General features: G+C 35.5%; 1 protein-coding gene across 1 annotated transcript in view; it reads left to right on the top strand.

Annotated features, from left to right (window-relative positions):
• The window catches only part of TTC27 (tetratricopeptide repeat domain 27), a 120528-nt gene that overhangs the window by 42106 nt on the left and 59568 nt on the right, over positions 1-18854 (top strand). The window lies entirely within an intron of this gene.

Raw genomic sequence — 18854 nt, 5'->3', positions numbered from 1 at the left:
CCAATTCGGTGGCTGATTTGCTGCACAACAAATCTGTAACTTCAAATGAAGCTTTGAAAATTCTCAGTATTTTTTTATGTAATTTTTTTTTTTACTTAAGACTAAACACAATTTGCTTCTTCCTTGATCTTTTCTGCTTTTGTGGGGTTTTTAACATTAATTTAGGTGGGAGGGTGTAGGATGAAAGGCTTGTCATTATGTTCTCTTTCTTGCTTACTTTCCACAATGTTAGGCTTAAGTTCGGGTTCAGTAAAGACAGCTTGCTCTCCTACCCAAGCCTTGCAGTCCGAGACTGTGTTGCTGTAGTAGTGTCATCTGAAAAAGTACATTGTCGGATCTCAGCAAAAACCCCTTTGATTTCACTTGAGCTAGAATCTTGAGCTGGACTAAGAACAGTAACCTAAGGTTAACTATGGTAATGTTTAGCTGAGGGTTTTTTGTAAAAGGAGGTTCTATCTGTAAAAAAGATAATCCTAATCTTACTAGACAAATGTGAAATAGGTTGGTTTAAAAGTAATGTTTGTTTAGGTCCCTCTGCTAATACAGTACGTGTAAGAGGGCATGCATGAGGGAACTGAGTGAATTGCTGTAAAACAGTTTGGGTTTTGTAGGTTTTCTCTTCGTTACTACAATGATTATAGTGATACAATTTCTCATTTTGTGAAGTATTTTGTTTTGAACTACAGTTTTTTTCTGGCCTTGGGCATTTTTTTTGTCTCCCAAAAGGTAGGAATAGAGAATAGAAAAAAGTTGAAATGTAGAAAAAATGAGGCTGTCCACTCTCCTTTCTTATTGTAGTCATTGAAGTATCCAGTAAGAATATTAAAGAATGATGACCATTAAAGGAGAACAAAAGATTACAGAAATAATAAATACATGCAAAGTAAGGAAATATACACATAGAAAAAGCCTGCAGCAGTGACACCAAACTGATGTACTGAGTACTATAAGCTTTTTTTAAAAATGCTGAAACTATGAGAGTACAATTTTTCCCGCAAAAGTAACGTTAATACAAATGTATGAAGTTTCAAGATGTGCATGTAATTTCATTAAAACAAACCCTGCCATTTTGTTGTTAAAATAATGTTAAAGCAGTCTATAAAACTGTAGAAATAGGGTTTTCTGTGAAAACTCAGAATCTTCCTTCTCTTATTTCCAAACTCCCTGGACTATTTTGTATAGCCTTTGCTTCAGTCTCCTCACTACCCACTATTGTTCACATCATTCTTGAGTGGAAAAGCAGCCATTATATATCTGAATCTTGCAAGTTCTCCATATATTCTATCATTTTAATATTAAATGGAGTGATATTCTGATAATAGAACATCTTTAACAAAATTGACCCAACTCCTTTAGAGGTGTCCTTTCTAGAATAATGAAAGTAGGTGTGAGGTTTAACTTTTAACATGTGAGTTTTCCAACATTTAAGTATTTTTAAAGTTTTACAGCAGGTTAGAAGAAGTCAAGGTAGCTTGTGCACTAGGGAAGAAAGATAATCAGCCTTCCTGTCATCCTTTATCTGACATTGCTTGACAGATAATATTACCTGTTACATCAGATGTAAGCAATCTGTTGGGTGGATTCTTCATCATGATGGGAAAATTAAACTGCATTTTTCTGCCATCTAGTGGCTGATCCCTCAAAAATCACAGGACAGCTGATTAACTTATTCTTTAATTATTTTACTGCATTGACTATGGGGAGCTTATGTTTTCATTCATTTATTTATTTATATTTTTATAGACTTATTAAGTCAGCTGTGGCTTGCTTCACACTTGTAAGATCAGCAGCCACTATCAGGTTAGATCTCCAGAGAAACAGCTGAGAGATCTGTGTAGGCTTCCCTATCACTTTGTGCTCAGAGTAGTAAAAAAGAAGGGTCTATGGCAATAGATGAACAGAAATGTAGATCTCACTGTAATCCAAAATTTATTGAACAGCAGTGACATAAAGAAGTAGCTGGTAGTCTAAACATTAGAGTAAATAATAATAATTTTTGGTATCAGAGTAGTGTTCTTTAAACTTTTGCTTCATGTTTCCAAGTTAATTGGATGTAGGGACATAGCTGAATCTTAGAATTATTTTGACCTATGCTCCCAAGACATAAACAAGAACAAGTATGAACTGTAATAACACCATCCCAGATCTTTCCTGGAAGCCAAAACCAGGAATCAAGATATTAGCTTACATGAGTTCTTTTCAATAAATGTACCTTTTGTGGTATTTGCATCTGACCTAAAATTGTGAATAGTCACTGCAGAATTTAATGATGAAATCTCTGAGCTCTTTTGTATCTTAGATCTGAGTCACTGAGGCAAATCCATCACTGCTCCCTGGCAGTAGGAATGTTCTGTGTCCATGTTAACACAGGCTTAGTTCCTACAGTGACTGCTAGGAACTAATTTAGTGAGTAAATTAAATGGCACTGTAGCTGTTATCACTTGTATTTAAGGTATTTACCAAGCTTTGGTGCTGCCAAAACAGTAGGCAAATGAGCACTATATCAATGCTGCTCTAGTAATTTCTTTAGCATCAAACTGCTCTGTGTGTGTGTGTGTGTGTGAGCAGGCATCTTCTCAGCCTACATGTGGATTCCTAAATCTGCAGGCTGGTTAGATGGTTGTCATGCATTCATCTGATATCTTCTGAAATTCTTGTTTCCTCAAAAAAGCACGGCATTTCAAGTTATCTTAGGAAACTTGAAAAATTACAAGGCATTTTTAATTAATCTGTGGATCATCAAGAGATCCTCTTGCTTTGGACACCGCAAAATAAATGCGTGTGACATGCAGTTTCTCTTGAGCAGAGAGAATAAAGATCTAGGTAGTACGAGAGGGAGAGGATGATCAATTTGAACTCAAGTAGATGATGTTGTCCTGCCTTGTACTAGGTGCAGTTTGGAAAACTGACATTCTAAACTCCCTTTTATATCTGTAAAAGTTGAAAATTACTGGATCTGTAAGAGATGTCTGTATATCTATATCTGTATCTGTATCTATTAACATAGCTTATAATACTAAAAATAACACTATTAATTCACTGCTTGGCAACTGCAGTCAATTACAAAAGGATTGCTGCTTTTCATTTACTAAAGTCACTTGGAAATAGTTGCTATTGTCCTAAAAGCACGATCTTTAGTAACTAAGAGTTGCTTTCTTAGTTGTGAGGTGTGTATGTAGTTCCATTGGCTGGGATAGCAGCTCTTGTAACAAGAATTTGGACTTAAATTTTGAGGTATTCTAGTCAAATCTCTTTACCCATCAGCATAATATTTCAACTTTTAAGATGTTTATCCTTAAGTGAAATTAGATGCACTTGATTTTTTTTTCTGCTTATAGTTCAGTTGTTGATGCAGTACCTTTACATGAGAAGTAATGTAGCTTGCATTCTACATTATAGCATAAGACTAAAGACAAAATAAAGCATTACTTTTTGAGGGGGATTAAATGTTATTTTACTCATGCTTAATAGTGTAGGGAAAAAATCATAATTTTTAAAAATTAATTTTATTATGGTAAGCACTTGGTCTCCGAAGAAAGCTAAGATATTTTTTAGAAATCAAGCATCACAAAATTCTCTTCGGAGACACAGTTATACAGTTGGTATTTGGTGAACTTTCTGATTACCTAACTGAATATTGCATTCGAAAGCCATTTTTAAGAGAGGGAAGGTAGGACAGTAAACCAGTAGTGAGACTCAGTGCTTCTCTGGTAAAATTGCTGGTTTCTTCCTTTCGGTAAAACTTTCCCCCAGAGCTTTCTGTAGGATGTAGGAACTAGACAATGCAAGAAACCAAAGAACTAAATCAATGCTGCTTTTACATTGAGATTTTGTTGCTTAGTTTTCTCCCAGGTCCCCAAGTTAGTTTTACAATGCCTAATGTGCTTCCTTGCCTTCTTTAATTTCAGTGGATTGTTTTCAATGTAAAAATACAATTGTGAAGTTCTGCTGTATTTTATATTGGTCAGCAGTTTTTCCCTAGAACTACACAAGTACTTCACTGAGCTGTAAATCAGTGGCCAAAATACTTCTTTTAGAAAAAAAATCCTTTTAGGAAATGAGCAAAAGTAAGTCTTAAAATAATTTCCATTAAATATTTGGTTTTTGCATTATTTCTAATAGGTAATACAGTTCAGACAGTATACCAAAGAGGAGATGAAATGAACAACAGTGCTATGTAAGTGTACATGATATTTTAAAAAAAAAAAATTACACTTAAAGCTTTATAAAGATGTTTGTGATGTGAACATAAATTTTAGAACAGGCTACTGCAAACACATGAAACATCTGTTTAAGAACTGATAAATATTCCTTTATGTTATAATTTTAATATTACACAGTTCTTGCAGAGAAATAGGAAAAATATTAAATACTGGATGGTGTTGCATTTTTCTGTTTCCTTTTTTTAAAAAAAGACTAATAAGATTAGACTGCAAAACAAATTCTTAGAGCTTCATAGAAAGCTTATGCTATAGCTTGTATTTTACATACTGGGGAAACAGTTCAATGTTTCGTAGTCTAATATGACACTCCAACAAATATCCAAGGTTAAGGAGCTGCATCTGGTCCTTAAAATTACCCATTCCATCTGTCAAAGCCATTGAACAGTCCAGGAGAAATTTTTTTTGTGGTAAATGTGCAGTTAGCCCACTGTGGGAGAATATTACTTTTTTCCTTTATTAGTGTGTTATGATCAAGGGACATTGAGTGGCAGCAACAGTACTAACCTGTAGGGGACTGAGAAGAGAAAGTATCCAGAAACTGTGAAGGAGAAGCCTTGCTTTCTGCATCCCATATCTTAGCCCCATGTTTGTATCCTTTGGAATCTGTGGAAGATTAGAAGGAAGATAAAAGGGACCATGGAAAATTTAGTTGCTTTGGTTTCTTGTAATTCTAAGGCTTCACAGGATTTATGGAGAGTAGAACAGTCAGTTTTTTTATTAAGTGGTAAAAGAGGGAAAAGGGAGCTCTGGCAATTCTTCGGTCTGTGGACACTTTGAACAGGTGAGGATATCTTTCTTAAAGAGGGAAAAACCCCAGTGTAGTAACTTGTATTTTGCTTGGACCACAAAAGTGAAGTTATTTACCCTCTTCTAACAGAAATAATGTATCATTCTGAAATTGTTCCAGTAATACTGTGAGGGATACCAAGGTCTGATCGAGGACTTGGAGAGTGTGTAAGGAGTCTGCAAAATCTAAGGAATACTATGTATTCCAAAGATAAACCAGATGGGAATGTTTTTCCCCCGTGTTGAGCTACTGATTCCATAAGAGACTGTTCTTACTAAGGAATTTTAGAGTGGTTGGATATATTTTTTTTTTTTTCCTGAGGTGGGCATTAATTGAGTGCAATAGAAGCTAATGTTGTATGGTACCTTTGAAAATCACAGTGAAGAACTACAGTGCACATTTTATTGAGTGTGTGTGTATGAATATGCATATATGAATACTTTTTCTGCTTTTCACTGTTAGAAGGGGGCTTTGGGAGGAGGGAGTGGAAGGTGGAAATGGAAATGCTTTGTTTTTCTCATCTTTTCTATGGCATTTGCGATATTAATGTGTAACTAGGGAGCAATCAAATCACGGCATACAATATTTTTAATGTTAAGCCTTCCTATCAAAACTCTATAAAACTAACATGCCAATTTGGTTTCTAAAGAGAAGTTGTTTATATAGCTTAAATAAGAGCAGTGCATTTTTCTCTGCTGAGAAAATGGCTGCAGTTTTTTCATGTTTTATAAGCAGCAAGAGTATTGAAAAGCTCATTAAGAGTGCCATGTGTCTCTACTGCTGTAACTTTTGTGGCTTTATAAAAAGTTTCTTTCACTTCTTTTCTAAGCTGTGTTGCCCATTTTGAATAGCCTCTGTTGGTTACAAGATTATAACACTGTAAAGGCTTTATCTCAGCAAAGCCCTGCTAGTTACTAGTGAGACTTTTTTTTAAGTAAATGAATTCAAAGCTATTCTTTTTTTTTCTTTCATTTTTTTTTCTTCTAAAGACTTTTATTCAAAAGTCTGACTCATTTTGCAGGAATGTCAGGATCTAAAGACTTGCTAATTTAACGCATGTATGTGTTCTGGCCCATCACACAGTACTGGCGAATCAGATTGAGTGTAGCAAAAGAGAAGCTGCCTCTTTCTGCTGCCATGTGCAAAGACTCGACTGGATCTCCTGGAAGCTTATTCACAGAGTGTCTGGTACTTGGGTTTGCAATGTTTTGTGGGTAGGAGACTGGCCTGCTGTTGTCAGTTATGTTTGCTGCTGTTGTGTGCGTTTAGAAGTGTTAGGGTAAAGTAACCGTGTGCTGTAGTACATGTGTTGCAGGGCAGGGGTGAAGCTTGCATTCCATTCCAAAACTGGGATTAAGTAACAGTCTGTCTGAAGTTGGTTTATTTTACAAAGTATCAGATTTCAACATAATTGACACTTTTATCCCTTTCAACTTTGTTCTCCTCTGTGGTCTGCATTCTTCCCTCAGTCCATGGGATCCACAGCTCTGCTTGCATCATATCTTGCAAGAGATGATTCCTGATTTATTGTGTGCCTTTCTGAGCAAGAAATTTGAGATAGCCTTTCCTTTCGAGCATAGTGTGCTCTTTTGTATAATCTGTACAGAATTACTCAAGAAATAGATTTTAGTGGGCTCACTGAAACTGCAGTGGTAAAAGAACATGAAAATCATGTTTAAATATTGATAGATTTTTTTGCCTGTCTAAGGGTTTGAGAAGTTAAGCAGGCAAATTTGATGACAGTTAATAACATTTTTTCCCACAGCAGCCTTTCTTCTCCCCCTCCTCTTTCCTCTTTATCTATCAGCAGCTCACTTATTTTTTCTAGCAGCCTCTCTGACAGCCAGTTGACATGTCCCAGGCTTCCCTTCCCCCTCTCATGTCCTTCACCAGTTATAACTATTACAATTTACTTCAGCAAGAAAGATTTCATTGCAACAAGAAGGTGAAATTAAACCCCCTATTCAACAAAATGCTGTCTGAGGTATCATCTGAAGGAAATAAGACGTTCTCACTATTCTGTCTGATGCTTAGTAACCCCTTTTTGATGATGTTATGATGATTAGTTCACATGTTATCAGTACTAGCAGTCACTTTCTTTAGTTACTTATATTCTGATCTGACTGTTTGGCTGGACAAGGCGCTGATGAACTAAACAAGGAGTAGAGCCAAACCTCCCTTTTTCAAAGTAAATTTTTTGTTGTTTTACAGTATATGAGGAAGAATTATTCTTAAAATTTATATAGCTATTGTAATGTCTTGCCCTCATCTTCTCTACCTACCTAAATATCGTCCCTTCATTTGTTTTTCTTCCAAACCCAGTACTTCAAATATTACTCAAATCTTGCTTGTTTCATAGCATCTGAAAAAATAAAGGTGGTTGAATTCTAGTTTGCTAGTGTCTAAGCAGCTTGAGTTTAATTTTCTCTGATGATATCATGTCTGTGTTTCAGCTGGAAGTAGGACATTTTTCGTATCAGTACACCAAACAATCTTTATGGTCTATGTTAAAGATGAAATACAGAACAAGTAATGATTTTTTTGACTTAGTACACCTTAGGATAGGTTTGACTACAATGTTATAGTTGTTGATTGCAGTCATGAAATATGTGTTTTTTCTTCCCTCCCGAGGTGTCTGAAATGTGCAAATCTGATACTCATTGATTCATTTCTCATGAGTAAAATGTCTCTGTCCTGTTGTTCTTGGTTTTTTTGGATGTCAGTTCTGACTATTCTATTCTAGCTGCTTTGGGAAAAGTATATATGAACTTGATAAGCAATAAATCTATCTTACCCCATTTCTGCACGACTTTCTTTTTCTATTTCCCCAAAATGGCTCCAATGATTCTTCCTTTCTTTAATTTTTTTTTCTCTTTGGTCTTCTGTCCTTTTGAAGTTTTAGGCAGCCAATCTATGGAAAGGATTTCTAATTAGTATTTTCTTTTGTACATTTATTGACAGACAATTCAAGGTTTTTGAGGAAAAATATGTTTGATCAAGTTCTAAGTCTATAAACCATGGACTTTTGAAAGGAGATGTAATTGAGAAAGATTTGGAGTAACTATTTTTGAAAAACTTTCCAAAGGAACACTTACAGCTTAGATTCATGGAAATACTCCTTTACTTGCTTAGCTGTCCTCATTTGAGTAAATCCTGTTGTGTTAAGCAGTGATCCTGGTTATGGTTTTGTACATTGTCCTGCCCTTGTATGAGGAGTTAGTTGGCTTCAGTATGTTGTGGAAAAACACGGTGTCCTCTAGGTTGCAGAATGATCAGAGATTAAGCAGCTCTGATTCTGGTATTTCCACAATATTTCCTTTCCTTCCTTTTATCAGAAGCAGCACATTTAAATAGAAAAATGGAATTTTAATGTGCTGTTGGCCAGAAAGTAAGATGTTATGGTTAAATTAATTTGTGAAACATTTAAATACATCTGTATGGAGGGTGTATGTACATTTATTTTACATGTATTTATAGAATGCTTGAATTAAAGTACTGATCACATATTATATGGCTAAAGGGGGGAAGCTTTTATTCTTGCCAGCAGAGCCCCATTACTCAGCTGTTGGTTTTTTGGTTTTTTTTCCAGAAATAGATTTTTATTGGTATAATTTACATGCCAGTAAAGCAAAGTGTTCTTTTTAGTACTTATTTGTAACATCAAATATGCAGGAAAACTTTGTAAGGTAATTCACATGAAGTGTTTGTGACCCTTATGAAAAGTAATTTCCAGTTATGCAAATACATGAATAAGAGAGGTTCATATTCTGTTCATGAAGGTTAGCCCGTTGCATCAGGAAATAGAAGCAATGCCAGTTCATTTAGTGGACTGTTCAAGCAATGTGTGATCATAAATGAATCTCATGATTACTGTGAGAAATTTCAGACTTTTTTTCTGGTATAATTTATATGCCTAGCATATAGCATATATGATAATATGGTTTAACATAAATACTTTTGACATGTTTGGATTGGCTGCATTAATCATAGCAAGTAGAGCTGTTAGTTATGAAGACTATTCAAATAAAGGCCAATAAAATGTTTAAAAGCATCATGTTCTGCATGTTTCAATTTGCAAAAATGTTTTAAAATATTTATGCTATTTAATGTTTTTTCTCTCTGAGAAGCTGAGATTTGAGGCCTTTTCTGAACTGAAATAAAATCATCACTAGGTATTAGTTGATATATTTTGACATATTTGAGATTTTGCTGTCTTGTCTATATTATCCTTAAGCATGTCTTGCATTAATTAAATTGGAACATGGGCTTTTTTCTTTCTTGAAAGACTTCATGTCTTGTGTCAGCTAGATTTTCTTAAGTACATTTGTCAGAATACATGGGCCAACACATTCTCCAATGAATTCTGTCTAGTCTAGACAGAAGATGAGAGAGAAGATACTTTTTACAGATTTCTATAAACAGACTGTGAAAGATTTTTCTGTGCTGTAAGGTTAGATGTTTGATTTCATCATTGCAACACTAGGAGAGGGAAAGCATATGCATTGGGTATTGTACCTAATTTGGTTTTTTATTGTTTGCTAGAAATGATGTTTTCTTTGCTTATTAGTTTAATACATATCTGTCAAAGCCTTACAGTTTTGGAATAAAGGGATGAAATATGTTTAGAAAATTGTTTTGTTTTTGAACAGCTTGCATGGTCTGAAGCTCTTAATAGCTAAGTAGTGAGAGTCAAAAAGCAAGCAGGACATTTAGTGGCTGGGGTAAGGATACAGTTCTCATCTTACAGCTTATTGTGCAAGAACTGCAGTGTGTGTCTTTGTGTCTGTATATTCTGTGTCTTTTCCTTATCTATAGTAGGCACATGTTTATTTCTGTATGTTGTAGCTCTAATAAAGCTGGGAAGATGCAAACCATAGAGGTACATAACTAAAAAGATTGGCTCTTTTGTTTGTCAAAGTAAAATGTCTTGTAGCTTCTTCAGACTAGATACAAGGTGGAAATTTTTTGTGAAGATGGTGGTGAAGCACTGGAACAAGTTGCCCAGAGATGTGGTAGATGCCCCATCCCTGGAAGCATTCAAGGTGAGATTGAATGAGGCTGTGGCCAACCTGATCGAGTTGAAGATATCCCTGATCATTGCAGGGAGATTGGACTAGATGGCCTTTAAGAGTCACTGCCAACCCAACCCATTCTATGATTCTTCATCCAAATTTCATAGTGATTTTAATAACTGGTGTGGTTTCTGTGCATAATACAACTGATCAAACGCTAGACTATTGTGTTTGAGTCTTAATCCATTACAGCTCATGCTTCTAACTTCTTTCAAGTCAAAGCACATCCCAGACATTGCCATTTGTCTCGAATAAATATTCAGATTATAGCTTCTCTCTGCACAACTCTGCCAGGTTTAGGAATGTTATTCACTTTTGCCCACCAAGACAGGATTTTCTTTTGTGCTCTCCAGCAGTCTCTCACTCTTCCCCCCCACTAGTATTAGTCACTAGTGCTTGTGTCAGCTTCCCTTTTTGTTTACTCATCCATGCCATATTCCTCTCAGCCCTTCTTTGTCAGCGCTTGCCTCTTGTTTATCTTTCACTCTTGCTCTCATCTTCCCTAATTCCTTTCTTGCTAATGTATTGGTGACTATTTTTATTCCATTCTTTCCTCACTTTTGGTTACTGCTTAAGGAGTGAGTCATCTTTCAGGACTATTGTGTCTTCAGTCTCTGAAAGGAAGGTGGCAGCTTTGTTTTGCTCCTGGAAACTAAACTTTGGCACATAAGGTTTAAAGCCAGGGTGCCGGTGGCCTCCAGCAGCTTGATGCTTTTGCATGTGAGAGCAGTAGCTCTTTAAAGAGACAAAATATTTCTGCTGGTGAAGTCAGGAAGGAACTGAATGAAACCAGAAATCAAGTGTCTTTTAATGAGCATTGAGACTTGCTAATATGCTCTTTCTGGGGAAACTAGTGAGGCCATCCTAGAAGTTTCACTGAAATTGTCAAACTCCAGCCATCTCCTAGCCCCTTAGCCCACCAAGCAGTAAGTGAGGCATGCCTCTTGCATTATCACGTTACATTACCTGTGAACACCAAGTATTGCGGTATGTAGGCTGCTGAACCATGGAGACCATGGTAGGCAGAATTCCTGTGGTGGATGCTGGCATCCAAAATGGGGGAAAACCAGGTAGAGACACTCTCTGTAGACCCCTGCCTGGCATTGTGTGGTTTTTTCTTTTGCTATGTCTGACTGTTCTACAGACAGCTGTTCTTACAGACTGAAGGTTTTATAGAAAATCTGTAATTTGTTATGACATAGGTGAATAATAAAGTCAGTGACAGCCTTACTATAAATCACTGGTCTAGACATGTAATTATTCCTGAATTTTTTTGACTGTTCCTGTTACAGAAAATAATGTGGTAGCTGATTTTTACTAATGAATATCATTATAGGATGGCTTCACAAATGGAACATATGCATTTTACAATGTAAATCTGTATGCAACTGTTATTCTTCTCGTGCCATTGACTAATGTTAAACTTAAGAAATTATGAAAACATTTAAATTGGTTCTTTCCAGGAAGATAATTTGTTGCCTTTTAGTGAGGCTGTGAAGGGCACTTTTGAGGCTTCATTGTTTTGTGTAATTTTTATGGTTGTACTCCAAATCTGTCTGAGAATGAGTATTTTTTCTACCCTATATTCTCTTCCTGCAAAAGATTCTCAGTCAAGGTATTTAAAGGATAATTATTGTAAATGGATATTTGTCCTGAAGTTATCATTGTAGAATTAAAGATAAAAGTTGCTGTCAGAGTACAAGTCTATGTGGCATCAGATAACAACAGTATATAAAGCAGCATTCTTCCAGAGGCTGTTGATAGACCAGATAAACAGGACGTATCACTGGCAATGTATGGGGAAAAAAACGTAGTGGTGAGCTCATAAATGTAAGTAGGCAGGCAGAACAGACTAATCCCACCACCCTTGGTCAGTTGCATAAGGATGCAGGATCTGTCATTTCCAGTGGTCCAGAGTTTTGGAAGCAGTGAATTTGCCCTGAAAACTTATAACAAGCAAAGTAGAAAAAAGCAAATGGGAATCTTAATGTGTAGTTTTACCTGGATTTTGCTGAGTAAGAACTACTACTTGGAAAAAAAAAAAAAAAAAATTGACCAATCTGAAGAAAGTATTGAAAAGTCGTGGATTTTTTTTGTAGCCACAGGCAGCAGTAACAAATGGAAACATTAAAAGTCATAACTGTCTCCTGGAAGAATAAATTTCTATCAGCAGAGGATGAGTTAACCTATAGCACTGTCTGTTCCAAAAATGCGCTTTGTCAGAGGAGAGGCAAGGCTGAAGGGGGGTAGAGCATGAAGGGCAGAGGATTTAAGAGCCTACTGTGGTAGTTTGCAAGGGGAGTACGACATATTTCTTCTCCCACATGGCCAATTCCAACAAGTTAGAAAATATCCTCCACTGACACAGTTTTTCTAAATTTCAGCCTTTTTTTCAGTCATTTGCTTTGTTTGTCTTGAGACTAAATAGATTTCAAGTCCTCAGATAGTGTGTACCATTGCATACAGTCCTGAAATTATTTATTTTTAATATATGATATCTGACTGTTGTCAAACCAGATTCACTGTTTTACTACCTGTGCAGAGGAAAAAAAAAAAAAAAGAAAGGTGCTGTTCTCTGTTTTCAGGATATAACCTCAAAATCACATGATGTGTTGAGAATCTTGGCACAAATGGTGAAATTCCCGAGGCTGAGCAGTTAAAATGAGAAATTTGCTGTTGTTTAATAACTAGGGAAATCCTTATCATTGGTACCAAAGAATTAAAGTCTAGTCTTTTGTATCCAAAATTGTGATTTATTGCTATTGAGATTGGGCCTTAGGAAATGAATGCAGTACTGTGATGTGGTGTGGAAGTCTGTACTTATGCTGTTTCAGGAGTAAGTCCAAACCACAGACCTGAAAAAAACAATGCTACTACAGTCAAATCTGGCTGAAGTTGTTTTCAGCATAACACAGAATAAGTGATGTGTTTGGCACAACAGAATAAGTGTCAGTTGTATGGCTGGGCTCCATTCTAAGTGAAAATAGGAGCCATATCTTATGTGGTTTACCTTTCACTAGTCCTTGAAAGCTGATTCCTTCAAATAAAACAGTATCTTCTTTTTTTCATGACGTTTCCTTTTCTTCTCTATTTTCTTCCTTCTGCTAAAAAAACAATTGAGAACCTCCAAGGAAAGCTCACTTCTGAACTTAAATAGTCTCTTAAAACGAAAAGAAAAAAGCAAACCAAAATACAACCCAAAAAACAGATTAGGCAACAGCATAAAAAATATTCTTCTTCTATATCTTCCATGAGGATACAATACGTATACCACTTGGAGTCATAAGAGAGTGTTAAGCTCTTAAAAGCCAACTAAATATCAGCCCACCAATGCCTGTTAATATGGAAGAAAACTTATATAATTCTGTACATCCAGGATACATCTGCAATTTGGTTGTATAAGTAGAACTGAACTAATTTGATTGATAATATCTTTGTACTGTTATTAGAAAGTAGAAAATCCTAAGGGGAGAAAAGTATTGAAATCTAGCCAGACCTGATCCAAGTTGATTTTTTCATTGTGTCGAAAATGGCGTTAATTTGTAATATTTGTTTCTTCCATACCTTTCTCTGCAAGTTACATACCTGCATGAATGCAAGTTAAGTCACAGACTGCATTATATAGAAGCAAAGAATCATGTTTATAGCTTACTATAAGTTTCCATACTTTTTATTACATTTTTATTCCATGCAGGCGAATATGAGCTTGCTTTTTTGTGTTTGTTACATTAAAATCCATGTGAAGCTTCGAGTCTTTCGTTTCCACTGAAAATTCTCCAGTAAGCGTAAATCTTGTACTCCTCTCGCACAGCTCTTTTTGTGGAACATATGAGACTTCCTGTGAAAGGGAAGATTTCTCTAGTGCTCTAGTTTTCTTTGACCTTCTTCCCTGTGAATTTTATCACAGGGGGGACACTGGGCTGTCATTTCACTTTTATCTGCAGATCTACATTTAGAACTAGTTGGAAAGACAATCATCATGTGCTTGTGTTTCATCTACTTCTGACTAGAGATCTGTTTCCAGTATCCCAATGTCCACGTCAGAGGACCCCCCTATCATTTAATTTTTTTACTACGCACAATATTTTGGTGTTTCTTAGTTGCAAGGTTATGGCATGAGATGGATTTTTCAAGAGAAAACTTAGGAACATCCAACTTAAAAGCTGAAGAAGCTCTTGATGTGTATTCAGAAAATGTAAAGACTATAACAGGAAGAAGGAACAGCTATGGCAGTTCATATGTTTGGATATGAACCTTGTTCTAACAGTGCTTAACCATTTCCCTTTATAGTTCTGAACAGTGTAGTTGGGGAGAAGGAGACTGAGTTGTTTTGATTGGTATTCTGCATGTGAGGAAGTGTACATGGAAGCAGAGGGAGGGAAAAATAAAGATGCAACCTTTCATGGAACAACATATTTAGATCAGTTAGTAAAAGCAGCACATATAGACCTTTTGTAGGATTCTTTTTGCTCCATTTCTTCAAAAATAAAATTCACTGAAGAGGCAAAATGGACTAGAGATGATTCAGGTTTCAAATGTGATGGTGATGGAAAATGCAAAGATGAGTTGGATATTCTCCTGACAAATGTTACTTAGAAGAACTGAGACCAGGGGTAAGGCAGCCTCATTTTACCTGAATATTGCCTATGTTTTCTTTGTTAAAGAAAACAAATAGAACAAGCTGTAAAGTCAGAGGATATTTTCTTTTGGGAAGTTATCCTTTTTCCCCATCAATTCTTTCAACTGTATTGTCAGCTGACAGTGCTGAATTTGAGTATTGACAACAAAGGAAAAGGTTGCTGGTGAATATGAAGCAGTGTTGATCTATTGCTGAGAAGAGACTGTGTTGGGTTTTTCCAGCCACAATTGCTTTCTTTTAAGGGGAGGTAGAAGAGATGGCTAAAGAAAGATAATGAAGTGTATTGCTATTTCTAATAGATAGAAACAAGTATCTTTGAGCAGATAGTAGAACTAGCTTCCAAGCTTTCCTGCCTGTTTGTTTTTTTTTTTATTTCTTGAAATTATAGATACTACAGAAGTGGTACAATAGCCAGCACAGTTTCCAAGCTGATCTAGCATACATAATTGCCTAGAAGCAATTGTCCCTTTGCAAGGTAGATACCAGAAGGAGTAAGAGTTACTGCTTAAAATGAGTGCCATGGAGGGGAAATATATTTAGAATGATCTATTTAGAATATGATGATACCTGTGGGTGGATGTTATCAAGACCTACCCATTTGCTACAGAACACTATTTGAGTGGGGTAGAAAAAGCTGTGGAAAATACAGTTGAAGTGAAATTACGTTAGCCTTCATGTATTGGGATAGTTTTTAAGTCTTCTGAGAAGAAAATTTGTTCCAGTCTTGCCTTCGAACTTTCAAATTGATTGAGCCAGCTACAAAATAACTCTTATATTGTATTTAATGTACCTTCAGATGTGATAAATTCCAGATACGATAAATTTCAGAGAGAGAGTCTGTCACTTGCAGACTAAGATTAAATGAGACACTTGAGAACATTAAATTGCCTTTTGGTAAGTGTGATATAATTGCCACTCTATTGAGTTTAGCATTCATTTCTAGATCAGAGTAGTATAGTGTAAATAAGTAACTGTTTACCTAAGAGATTTCTAGCATTTTGCCTTATAAAGTGTGTATGGACAATAGGAAAACTGAAAAAAGTAACCAGTATGTGTGTGTGTACACATATGTTTTCTTTTAAAGCACTCATAATTAATATTTTACTCCAATTCCATTAAATGATCCAAGCTTCTGAAATTACGTATATGGAAAAATCTCAAGCACATTGAAGTATGTAGCAATGCAAGAAGAAAATAAAAATATTTTCTTCTTGTTTTAGTAGTCCAAGTCAACAAAAGGTACTCTGTATTTACAATGATGTAATGTTATAATTTGAGTGCTGAGGCTAGCAGACAAGACTAGACAAAGTGAATTTTAAAAATGCCATTCTAATTAAACTAGTCCCTTGTGCAGATCACTGATGGTGTTTTGGCCTTGCTCTTGACTTTTTAACACCAAGAGGTATTTCTAATGGCTGTGGTTAAGAGCTTTAAGCCCAGCTCTGCTAATGATCAGCTAACACCTGTTGTGGTGAAAAGCTATTTTAGTTGAACAGTCCCAGGATTAGTTTTATAGACCAAAATAAACCCCTGTCATATAGTTGAGTGAATAGCTTTAGATTTTGGGAAAAATATGCTGAATGTGTGGTCTAAACCTACTGAAATATATGGAATATTAAAGCAGTACCGGAAAATGGCACCATGCAAATGCTGATGTCTCAGCCAGTGCAGGAAAGTAAATCGTCTCCTCTGTCACTTTAATACTTTCAGGATTTCTGCCTGTCTCTCTGGTTTCCCTAACTGACTGTCAGACAATTTTATAAATCCTGGTAACTTGAAGAGGCCTTAAAAAAACCACAGGTGATCACATGATTGACTCTGTAGCATGCTGTCATGATGTAACAACTCACTGAAACACTGAGAGACCTAATAAACAAAAATACAGAACTTCTGCTAATGCACTTCATACAGGCTCAAGCATTGCTTTCTTTTTTTGTTGTTACAGTGCAAAGGTCTTGGCATAATGCTCTAAAGGTGCCATGTAGAATATATATTAGATGCTGTTAGGCAAGAAAGTATTTTAAGCCCCAACCAAGTAATAACACATTCTCCTCATGCAACACTGAAAAAGAAACACTAACACAGGACTTGGAATAATGCCTTATAAATGAAAATGTAATGCAAATATAATTAATTTGAAGTGTATAATGCAAGTTGTCACGTTTGCAAAGAAAAAAATGTAAATTATCCTTGTCTTGCTAGTTTTGCCCTCAGACTGTTAAATCAGTAGTAATCTATAACTCCAAAGACTTTGCGTATTGTTGGTTTTTAAGTTATAGTTGTCAAAGTCATATGGAAAAAGATGCTTTTGATTGCTACCTAAAGTTACTGTCCATTTCACAGAAAAAGGCAGAAATTTTTAAGACAGTTGCTCATATGTTGATGTAGATACACTTCTAATTTGCAGGATTAGTTGATAATATTTTGATTTTTTCTGGTCCAAAACTCTGTTAGAATGACTGGAAGTGTAGGACAGATTTCCATGTTTAGTGAAAGTATGAAATTAAACAGATGTGTCAAGGCATATACAGCACAGGTTTTGATAGTTGTTAAAACATACCAACAGGGCCTTTGATGTTTGTTTGATATCTGAGCAATTCTTTTTACCTTTAGGAGGAAAGATGTAGTACAAAAGGAGTACAGTACACACTGATGTGAATACTCCTTCCATTTAGATTTTTTTTTTTTAAATAGGAAAAAAAAACAACCAAAAACCAGCCTGCAAAGTCTGTTGGCTAGTCCATGCTAGGACGTAGATTTTCTGCATAAATTAGACTATCTTTTCTTCTCTCCCTTTCTGCTTGCCACTGAGCATATCCACTGTCACAGTATTTATGGAAGCCTTGCATTCTTAAGGTATAAAAATATTATTGTCCTTGTTTGTGTCCCGTATCTTGTTTGTGTTGCTCTTCAAGGACATAATTATGCCAAATAGGGTTAGAATTCGTCAGATTGAAACAAGAATCATCTGGAGTGAAATCCTAATGTAATTTTTTTCTTGTTGGGCCTTAGAAAATATGAAGGTGTTCATAGCTAATAAAATGAGACTGGAGAATATACAGCCTAATCGCTTGTGCCTAAAGCAATCCTAATGTTTCTAGAAATTATTTATCTGAAGGTTTGCTGTCGAGCAAATTAACAGATGCCCCAAATTTGTTTTTTTCACATTAGTATGTGGTATCCAATTACTGACACATGCAATCAAATATTTCTTGTTCATAATACTTAGAAAGGTGAGGAATTTATAGGTGCTCAAATTGCCATCCTGTGCAGTGGTGCAGATTCCAAAATTATTATTTGGGAATGTTGTCTGCAATGCCAGTGATTATGGATGACAGAAGCTGAAAAGAGAGGATGGTTTGAAATAATTTACTTCATCATCCTATTTGTTTGTTCCCAAGTTAACCACTGTTGTTTGTTTAGAGCTATCATGTACTCATGATGTTTTGGACAAATCAGGGATTGTACTGCGGATTCCTTGAGGAGAAGCAATAAAGTCAGTAGGCTTGAATTCAATATGTTGTGTTTTGTTGCTACTGCTTCCAATTTACTGTCCAAGAGGAAATCTTTGTCTGTCAGATTATATTTTAGTTTTGAACCTAAAGTGAAGTTGTCATGCATTAAGGTGATACTCTCAGAGAAATGAAAAATACTTTTAAAATATTTATTTATTTATTTATTTAAGTATGGAAGAATGGAGTTGTTTCTGTCTGAACTTCAGATTATTCAGTTTCAATAAAATGATTTATGAAAACACTGGAGGAGCTCCCCTTTTAGTATGAAAAAAACAACCTCTCTGAGCTAAGCCTTTGGGATGAATCAGATGGGTGTTTACAGATGCACATTTTAGTTTAAGGGTTCCATTTCAATGCAATTACATAAAAATACATATAGAGGTTTACATACAATAATTATATATCATTGCACATAACAGGGAAGTCTTGGGGGTAGCATTGAACTAAGGATAGTGGTGTATCAAAGACAAAAAGCTTTTTATTGTAATTATTATTCAATGTCCTGCAATTTTGAATGCATTTTTAGATTTATTGGAAATTTCATTTCTGAGTATAAAGAGCATATGTACTGTGATAATTGCAAAATACAAACTTTTAATTTAAATATAGATACAAGGA

Source organism: Corvus hawaiiensis, chromosome 3, assembly GCF_020740725.1.
Source record: "Corvus hawaiiensis isolate bCorHaw1 chromosome 3, bCorHaw1.pri.cur, whole genome shotgun sequence".
In the NCBI taxonomy this organism is placed as follows: Eukaryota; Metazoa; Chordata; class Aves; order Passeriformes; family Corvidae; genus Corvus; species Corvus hawaiiensis.
The sequence above is the reverse complement of the archived record's forward strand: the minus strand, read 5'-3'. Positions and strand labels throughout refer to the sequence as shown.